At 45.6% G+C, this 10537-nt stretch overlaps 1 protein-coding gene across 2 annotated transcripts in view; it reads right to left on the bottom strand.

The window, feature by feature from the left end:
- LOC137420917 (endonuclease domain-containing 1 protein) overlaps positions 1-9937 on the bottom strand; it is a 59680-nt gene extending 49743 nt beyond the window's left edge. Inside the window, exon 1 of one of the 2 annotated variants that reach the window (XM_078778599.1) lies at positions 9847-9937. The gene's annotated coding sequence lies outside the window, so the exon portion shown is untranslated. The remainder of the gene's footprint in view (positions 1-9846) is intronic. The other variant, XM_078778638.1, reaches the window with a different exon arrangement.
- Positions 9938-10537: the final 600 nt, after the last annotated feature.

Raw genomic sequence — 10537 nt, 5'->3', positions numbered from 1 at the left:
ATATGTTGAATGAAATAAAAACGAAGAAATATATGTCGGCATCATTGTTGACGTTTTTGTGACGACTATCATCAAACGAAATAGTAATATATCATAACGGAAAAGCAAAAGCGAATTTTTAATATATATCGACACATTGCCGGCGGTGTCATGTTGGGCGGTGTATGATACACCATGACGCGATTTAAAAAAAAATATCTCTGCATTTTCCCGCGTGTGTGGATTGTTCTCAATTATTGCTGACACCGAGTCTAAAAGTAAAAATGGTGAGTGAAAATGAAATCATATGGTGAGTTAGATTTAGATTGGAGATAAAGGCGTGAGAGAGACTCAATGGCCTTGAAGTTACAGGCCTTTGAGAATTCATTTCGTTCTATAAACGGCAACTTTCATCGGATTTTCTTCCCGTTTTTTTTCAACCGAGTCTAAAACTATGTTAGCGACTGTGAAAAATGAAATGATTTATCGAATTTGATTTGAAATAAAACTAGGGGAAAGCAAGACACCACGGGCCTACAAAACAGGACTCAAAGCTATGCGAGTTAATAAAATGGTGGATATTTGTTTATAGCCACTCCCAGAATGGGTGGAGCTATGGGTGGAGCTACTCTGCAAACCGAGTAAGCCACACCCCAGACAGACACCCAACAGATAGACAGACAGACAGACAGAATCATCTACGGCTATTATAATATAGACTAGCGGGGTCACCCGTGGGAATCCCACGGGCATGGATGTGTGTGACATTTCGACATATTGAGTTATATGCTGCACATTCATTTTTACAAAATGGTTACTGGCAAGTCATCAGATCCAGAAATGGTGTGATGAACACAATTTATTTATTTCACATAATATGTGACCCCTCACTCCTCTCCACCTGACACTCTCCTGTCTCCACCTGACACTCTCCTGTCTCCACCTGACACTCTCCTCTCTCCACCTAGCACTCCTCTCCTCTCCAAACCCTCACATCCCTCTCCTTTCCAATCCCTCACCTCTCCAATCCCTCACACTCCTCTCCTCTCCAATCCTTCACACGCCTCTCCAATCGCGCCTCACACTCCTCTTCAATCGCGCCTCACACTCCTCTCCAATCGCGCCTCACACTCCTCTCCAATCGTGCCTCACACTCCTCTCCAATCGTGCCTCACACTCCCCTCCAATCACTCCTCTCCAATCGTGCCTCACACTCCTCTCCAATCGTGCCTCACACTCCCCTCCAATCACTCCTCTCCAATCGTGCCTCACACTCCTCTCCAATCACGCCTCACACTCCTCTCCAATCGTGCCTCACACTCCTCTCCAATCGCGCCTCACACTCCTCTCCAATCGCGCCTCACTCGCCTCTCCAATCGGCTTTCCCCATCTCGTTTCTCTCCTTTTTCTCCCGTCTCGTTCTTTTTCTTGCTCCAAATCGGCCCGTCGGAATCGGAAATCGGCCCGTCTCGCCCGTCGGCCCGTCGGAATCGGAAATCGGCCCGTCTTGCTTTTGTGCTTGTGCGTAAATAAATTGTGTTCATGACACCATTTCTGGTGTTGGGCTAGCGGCTAGGGTGCCGGCTTAGGATCCTGGGTTCGAATCTCGGTCGATCGCCGAATTAATGCCAGGGGGGTTGACTCAGCCTGTCATCCTTCCGAGGTCGGCTAATTGAGTACCAGTTCACTGGTAATTCCCTGTTTGTCGTTGAAGGCGGCAAAAAGGGTTGGCGTCAGGAAGGGCATCCGGCCGTAAAACATTGCTTCAAAAAGGGGACAAAAAAACAACAACTACCACGGTCCCCGAAAAGGCCAACCCCCGCTTTGCGGGGAAAAATGGCCTCTAAACGGTGGTTTTTACACCATTTCTGGATCTGATGACTTGCCAGTAACCATTTTGTAAAAATGAATGTGCAGCATCTAACTCAATATGTCGAAATGTCACACACATCCATGCCCGTGGGATTCCCACGGGTGACCCCGCAAGTTTGCATTGACGTTCGTCGATGGACTCGTTCGCCCGTCTCATTCGTTTTCTTGCTGCATCCTGTTCAAGTCTGCGTTCTTCATCGATCGTCTCATTCATTTTGGAAATAGAAGTTTCCACGCAGCGCATGAATTGTCACGATCCTCAAAAGGAATTTGTCTCGTAATCATCAAATGATAAATGGCAAGTAAATTATATTGTGGAAAATTAAAGATTTCAAATAAACCTATTTAAAGTGTATTCGCACATAACTAATTTTAAAAAACGAAGAAATATCTCTCGGTAATTTCCTGAAACATATTTTACTTCCGGCTAATAATGTTGAATTAAATAAAAACGAAGAAATATATGTCGGCATCATTGTTGACGTTTTTGTGACGACTGTCATCAAACGAAAAAGTAATATATCTTAACGGAAAAGCAAAAGCGAATTTTTAATATATATCGACACGTTGCCGTCGGTGTCATGTTGGGCGGTGTATGATACACCATGACGCGATTTTTAAAAATATATCTGCATTTTCCCGCGTGTGTGGAATGTTCTCAATTATTGCTGACACCGACTCTAATACCATCGATAAAAATGAAATCATATGGTGAGTTAGATTGGAGATAAAGGCGTGAGAGAGACTCAATGGCCTTGAAGTTACAGGCATTTGAGAATTCATTTCGTTCTATAAACGGCAACTTTCATCGGATTTTCTTCTCGTTTTTTTTCAACCGAGTCTAAAACTATGTTAGCGACTGTGAAAAATGAAATGATATATCGAATTTAAAATAGATATCGACACATTGCCGTCGGTGTCATGTTGGGCGGTGTATGATACACCATGACGCGATTTAAAAAAATATATCTCTGCATTTTCCCGCGTGTGTGGAATGTTTGTGGAAAATTAAAGATTTCAAATAAACCTATTTAAAGTGTATGCGCACATAACTAATAAAAAAAACGAAGAAATATCTCTCGGTAATTTCCTGAAACATATTTTACTTCCGGCTAATATGTTGAATGAAATAAAAACGAAGAAATATATGTCGGCATCATTGTTGACGTTTTTGTGACGACTATCATCAAACGAAATAGTAATATATCATAACGGAAAAGCAAAAGCGAATTTTTAATATATATCGACACATTGCCGGCGGTGTCATGTTGGGCGGTGTATGATACACCATGACGCGATTTTAAAAAATATATCTCTGCATTTTCCCGCGTGTGTGGATTGTTCTCAATTATTGCTGACACCGAGTCTAAAAGTAAAACCATCGATAAAAATGAAATCATATGGTGAGTTAGATTGGAGATAAAGGCGTGAGAGAGACTCAATGGCCTTGAAGTTACAGGCCTTTGAGAATTCATTTCGTTCTATAAACGGCAACTTTCATCGGATTTTCTTCCCGTTTTTTTTCAACCGAGTCTAAAACTATGTTAGCGACTGTGAAAAATGAAATGATTTATCGAATTTGATTTGAAATAAAACTGGGGGAGAGCAAGACACCACGGGCCTACAAAACAGGACTCAAAGCTATGCGAGTTAATAAAATGGTGGATATTTGTTTATAGCCACTCCCAGAATGGGTGGAGCTATGGGTGGAGCTACTCTGCAAACCGAGTAAGCCACACCCCGGACAGACACCCAACAGATAGACAGACAGACAGACAGAATCATCTACGGCTATTATAATATAGATTCTCTGTGTAAGCTCTTTGTGAGCCTCGACCAAATACACAAAAGAACAATTCCTAATCACCCATCTCAACTCACTGTTTCTCATGTGCTGTGATTTCAACTGTCACCATGCCAGCTGGTTGGGTTGTTGACTCAACAATAACCACCATAGCGCTATAACAAAGCTATTCTGCAACTGTGGGTTTGACCCAATCTGTAATCTTCACAATCCAGATTGCTTCTATTGGTACATCCTCTCTACTGAACCTAGTAATAACTAACTTTACATCCAAAACCTCTTGTATCTCTTCGACATTCATTGGGTTTTCTGATCACTTTCTTGTCAAGGCCTATATCACCCTGGGTTTTGCAAGGAAACAAACTCAACTAGAACTACCACTTTATACCTGCTGGCAGTGATGACGGTTTCCTCTGCATTCCCACTTTGATACAACCCCGCTTTGATACAACCCCGCTTTGATACAACCCCTTTGTGATACAACCCCTCTTTGATACAACCCCCCTTTGATACAACCCCCCCTTTGATACAACCCCGCTTTGATAAACTCCACTTTGATACAACCCCTCTTTGATAAATCCATCTTTGATACAACCCTGCTTTGATACAACCACGCTTTGATACAACCCGCCTTTGATACAAACCCTCTCTGATACAATCCCGTCCGACCAGACACATTCAAAACGCCTGTTGGAATACATTTCTCCGATTTTCTCAACTGTAGCTGAAACTGAGACTTAAACAATCCTAGCTACTATGAAAAATGAAATCAGATGGTGAATTAGAGTCGAGATAAAGCTGTGAGGAAGTCTCAATGGGCTTTATGTTGCAGACCTTCATTTCATCTAAAATGCATTTTGTTCTAGAAAAGGAAACTTTCATTCAATTTTCACATGATGGAGTGGGTCACAAACACGGGGGAGACTGGGTCACACACAGGGGGGAGTGGGTCACACACGGGGGATTGGGTCACACACGGGAGAGTGGGTCACACACGGGGGAGCGGGTCACACACAGGGGAGCGGGTCATATTACGGAGGAGCGTGCCACACGCGGGGGAGCGGGTCACATGCGGGGGAGCGGGTCACACGCGGGGGAGCGGGTCACACACATGGCAGCGGGTCACACACGGGGGAGCGGTTCACACACGGGGGAGCGGTTCACACACGGGGGAGCGGTTCACACACGGGGGAGCGGTTCACACACGGGGGAGCGGTTCACACACGGGGGAGCGGTTCACACACGGGGGAGCGGTTCACACACGGGGGAGCGGTTCACACACGGGGGAGCGGTTCACACACGGGGGAGCGGTTCACACACGGGGGGGGGGGGGGGGAGATGATCACGACGTTCATTGGTGGTCTCGTTCTGTTCCCTCATTCTTGTATTCATTTTGAAAATGGCAGTTACAAATGACCCTCATGCAACTCTTTGACACAGTGCTGACATAAAGAAGCAGGAATGACCACCCACATGCCCCACATTACATAACCTTGAGCTAAAGACAGCTCGGATGCACGCGACACATATGAAGAATATTCTGACGTCGAGAGCAACTCGCACCAATAACCTGACAAAACAACGCCAGCAACACGTGACAGCACGGGATCACAACGAATGGCAGCGGCCACTTCTGCAGCGATTATAATCTTAATTACTGGACCAGATTATTCCTTGTGTGTGATCCTCTCCCCTGTGTATGATCCTCGCCCCTGTGTATGATCCTCTCCCCTGTGTGTGATCCTCTCCCCTGTGTGTGATCCTCTACCCTGTGTGTGATCCTCTCCCCTGTGTATGATCCTCTCCCCTGTGTGTGATCCTCTCCCCTGTGTGTGATCCTCTCCCCTGTGTGTGATCCTCTCCCCTGTGTGTGATCCTCTCCCCTGTGTATGATCCTCTCCCCTGTGTGTGATCCTCTCCCCTGTGCGTAATCCTCTCCCCTGTGCGTGATCCTCTCCCCTGTGCGTGATCCTCTCCCCTGTGCATGATCCTCTCCCCTGTGTGTGATCTTCTCTCCTGTGTGTGATCCTCTCCCATGTGTGATCCTTTCCCCTGTGTGTGACCCTTTCCCCTGTGTGTGATCCTATTCAATCTGTCCTGTGTGTGATCCTGTGCCCTGTGTGTGATCCTCTCCAATCTCCCCTGTGTGTGATCCTACAACCGGTGTGTGATCCTCTCCAATCTCCCCTGTGTGTTATGCTGTAACCTGTGTGGGATTCCTCTCCCCCTCTCCCCTGTGTGTGATCCTCTTCCCTGTGTGTGAGCCTCTTCCCTGTGTGTGATCCTCTCCCCTGTGTGTGATCCTCTCCCCTGTGTGTGATCCTCTCCCCTGGGTGTGATCCTCTCCCCTGTGTGTGATCCTCTCCCCTGTGTGCGATCCTCTCCCCTGTGTGTGATCCTCTCCCCTGTGTGTGATCCTCTCCCCTGTGTGCGATCCTCTCCCCTGTGTGCGATCCTCTCCCCTGTGTGCGATCCTCTCCCCTGTGTGCGATCCTCTCCCCTGTGTGCGATCCTCTCCCCTGTGTGCGATCCTCTCCCCTGTGTGCGATCCTCTCCCCTGTGTGCGATCCTCTCCCCTGTGTGCGATCCTCTCCCCTGTGTGCGATACTCTCCCCTGTGTGCGATCCTCTCCCCTGTGTGTGATAATCTCCGCTCTGTGGGGTTCCTCTCCCCCTCTCCCCTGTGTGTGATCCTTTCCCCTGTGCAGTGTGCGCGATGTGGCAGGGAGAGGATTTGAGGTGTTGAAGTCACATTTTACATTTGGTGTAATTACACATTACAAATTGTTTTCCCATGTGCATGCACATGCATTCATATGTTATCAGAAGTAAATAAATTGTATAGATTACATCATTTCTGGATCTGATGAATTGACAGCAACCATTTTGTAAAACTGAATGTGCAGCATCGAAATCAAGATATCCAAATGTCAAACACGTCCATGCCCGTGGGATTCCCACGGGTGCCCCATTTGTATTATACAGATATTGTGATCTGGACTGCAGATTGGTGTGGTCCAACTGCTCCTGAACTCTGTGTCCTTCTCTCCTGACAAGGCGGAGAAGTTTTTTTTAATCAAACCTCGACTCTGATTCTGCAACTGGACCAGACGGCATCAGCCCACTGGTCCTAAAATCCTGCTCTGCCGCTCTATCCCACCCTCTCTCTGTTCTATCACCCTCTCTTTTGCTCAAGGTCATCTGCCAGCATCTTGGAAATCAGCAAACATTACCGCTTTACACAAAAAAAGGTGCAAAAACAGATCCTTGCAACTACAGACCAATCAGCCTGCTCCCAATTATCAGCAAAGTCATGGAATCCATCATTGCTTCGGATATCAAATCCTTCCTCTTCTCCAATGGCTTGATCTCCAATCATCAATTTGGATTCAGACCAGGTCATTCGACTCTTGACATGTTGCTTCTGCTGTCTCAACAATGGATGGAGGTCCTCAATGCCAAACAGGAAATCAGAGCTTTCTCACTTGACATATCATGTGCCTTCGATACGGTCTGGCACCCAGCTCTGCTCACCAAACTCTCCTTATATGGTATCCATGGAAATCTCCACTCATGGCTTGCGGAGTTCCTCTCTGGTCGTAGGCAACGTGTGGCCCTGAATTGATTTCTCTCATCTCCCCTTCCTGTTCTGGCTGGAGTTCCCCAAGGTAGTGTTCTGGGCCCTGTGCTATTTCTGGTCTTCATCAATGATCTCTCCGACTCTCTGGAAAATCCTCTCTATCTCTGCTGATGACTCCACTATCTGCCGCTCCATTCCTCATCCCTCAGATCGGCAGTCTGCAGCCTCCTCACTCTCTGCAGACCTGGACAAAATCACAGACTGGTCAAACAAGTGGAACATGTCTTTCAATCCTGACAAATCTCACACTCTTACAATGTCTCTCCGAAAGGACCGACTGGAAAACCCTCCCATCTACTTTCTCAACAATCCTCTCCAATAAGTTCTGTCGCTCAAGTTTTTGGGTCTCACTATATGCCATTATCTTTCTTTGGAAAACCACATTTCCAAGCTGGCCTCCAAAGCCAGTCGCCGACTGGGCATCCTCCGTCTTGCGAAGTCCTTCCTTGGCACACCTGAGCTCCTCACCACAAACAAGGCTTTCATCCGCAGCTCAATGGAATACTGTTCCCCCCCTCTGGGCTGGTGCTCCTGCCTCACACCTAGCTCGGCTTCACGCTGTTGAGGCCAAAGCTTTCAGAATCATTGGAATCTCCTGCGATGAAGTTAACTCCGAGGGCCTTTCACTCACTCACCGCAGGCAGGTTGGTGGTCTTTCTGTCTTCTACCGACTCCTCTCCGGCCTTGCTCCCCCAGCTCTCTCTGTGCTCTGTCCCCCCAATATTCCTTCAGGTCGCACAAGATCTGCCTGCAACCCTGTTATGGTTAAACTGCCAAAATCTAGGCTCTCTGCTCACCTTCACTCTTTCATTCCCCTTTTCTCCCGCCTCTGGAACAAACTGCCCCACTCCCTTCAATCGCACTCCTCCCTACAGGTCTTTAAAACAGCTGTTCACCACCATCTCTTATCTTCCCCCATCCAAAACCTTGATCTTTTCTACCCCCGCTAATTCACCCCAGAGTCCTTGCAGTGTTCATATGTTTTATACCTCTCCCACCTCACCCCAAGTCCTCCCGATGTCCCTGCTCTCAAATGTTGTGTTTGTGTCCTTCCCCCTCTCTCCCCATCTTGTCTGCCGCTCCCCTTGTTTTTTGTTTTGTGTGTCGGTTTGACTTTTTGTGTAATTAATGTTCGCTCTTTCACGAGCCTCGATCTTGTATCCAAAAAAAACAAAAACAAAAAACCCAGGTGTTGATTCTGACCATATTAGGTTCACATCTGGGCAGTTCGTTTGCTTTTAACAATGAGATGCCATCTCAGCAAAATTTCATCATTTTTCAGGCTTGTACCACCCAGTCTGGGCAGTTAGTTAGCAGCCCCAAATTCAAATATTACACCCACATCTAGAGCGACACTCGGTAGAGCACAAATCTCCATCAGGCTAAAGAGTTTATGTTTTGTATCCCACTGATAGGCCGAATCTGGATCCGGACCTGAACCAAAATTGATGTGTGATTGATATAAGAATGCGCTTTTGGTTTTATGAAAGAGAGGGAGAGAGGGAGGACAGGATATTGGGGTTCGAAAGGGTGAGGGAGAGCTTAGATTAAAAGAGTTGGGAGGAGTGGGAGAAGGTTACAATTTGGGGGGAGTTGAGGACTTTTGGTTGGGGAGGGTTGAGGATGTTGTGGGGGTTTGAGGAGTTTAGAAGTTGTCGTGGGGAGGGGTTTTGAAGGCTTGGAGTGTGGAGGGCAGGAGTGGGATTGAAGCCTCCGGGTTGGGAGGGGAAGGTCGAGGACTTGGAGTTTGGGAGTGGGGCTTGATGATTTGGGGTTTGGGAGGAGGGCTTGAAGAAGAAGGGTACTGAGGACTTTGACGTCACATTTTACATTACGCCCAATTTCCACAGGTCCCTGCCATCATGATGTCAAAGGACATTCCCGTCAAACTCGCGAAATATTCCACATGCTAATGGGAACTAATTTCCTTAAAATGGCCCGTTGAAACCGGGTTTTCTGCAAGTATTTAATACACAAGTTATTTTATTGTTCTTCAATCAAGTCTGTGTAACATTTTCCAGATCATTTGATGGATCAAGATGGAATGCAACCCTGACGGTCTTTGAGCACCATGGTGGACAGATGGACAAATGAACCTGCCACGGAATCATTCTCTGTGATGAGAATCACAATGTACAAGTAGATTCTTTTGATGTATGAGTTATGTACCATTATTCAAGATATCCGTGTTTAGAGAGTGGTGAAAAGACGTCCGAAACGTTCCGAATCCGAATCGATTCCTTTATTAAACAGAAACAGACCAACCGATGCTCATCTCTCTTCCGGCCCCATATGGTACTGGAAAATCCTTCGATCATACAGAGCTCGAGCATATTTATATATTATAACATCAAAGTCAAAATGATTTTGCTGCACGTGTAATGTAATATCAAGTAACTATGCGTTTTTTGTTAAAAAGTTGTTCTATTTTTTACACAAAATTAAGGCAGTTTTATGTCATTCTGATGTCAAAAAAAAGTTCCAACACAATGAAAAAATATCTCGCCCTTTATGTTTCACGCTGTATTAAATCCAATATAAAGTCAACTCACCTTGTCCCAGGGTATTGAGATCAGCTGACTTGTCTGAGCTCACACCTGAAATCTTGCTTTTAAAGGTTTCAGTTGACACTCCCATTAGGCCACAGGTGAAGCTGCACAGCCGGTTTGTATCAGTGCAATTTCCTCCTTTCGAGGAATGTAACTGATGCTTCAAAATATCCACCTCATTTCTTGGTAAAGGATCATTATTCATGAACCAGATTGTGAAACTTGATTCTCAAAGTTCTGTTCCAAAGGCTCTTTTTAGAATCATCACTCAACCTCTGACAGCCTCCACTTGCAACTGGTTTGTCGTGATATTCCACGGAATGATTTTTAAGTTGTAGTGATATTCCACGGAATGATTTTTAAGTTGTAGTGATATTCCACGGAATGATTTTTAAGTTGCAGTGATATTCCACGGAATGATTTTTAAGTTGTAGTGATATTCCACGGAATGATTTTTAAGTTGTAGTGATATTCCACGGAATGATTTTTAAGTTGTAGTGATATTCCACGGAATGATTTTTAAGTTGTAGTGATATTCCACGGAATGATTTTTTAGTTGTAGTGATATTCCACGGAATGATTTTTAAGTTGTAGTGATATTCCACGGAATGATTTTTAAGTTGTAGTGATATTCCACGGAATGATTTTTAAGTTGCAGTGATATTCCACGGAATGATTTTTAAGTTGTAGTGAT

Source organism: Myxine glutinosa, chromosome 1, assembly GCF_964187855.1.
Source record: "Myxine glutinosa chromosome 1, kmMyxGlut1.1, whole genome shotgun sequence".
Taxonomy (NCBI): domain Eukaryota; kingdom Metazoa; phylum Chordata; class Myxini; order Myxiniformes; family Myxinidae; genus Myxine; species Myxine glutinosa.
Note: the sequence above shows the minus strand (reverse complement) of the source record. Positions and strands in the feature narration are given on the sequence as shown.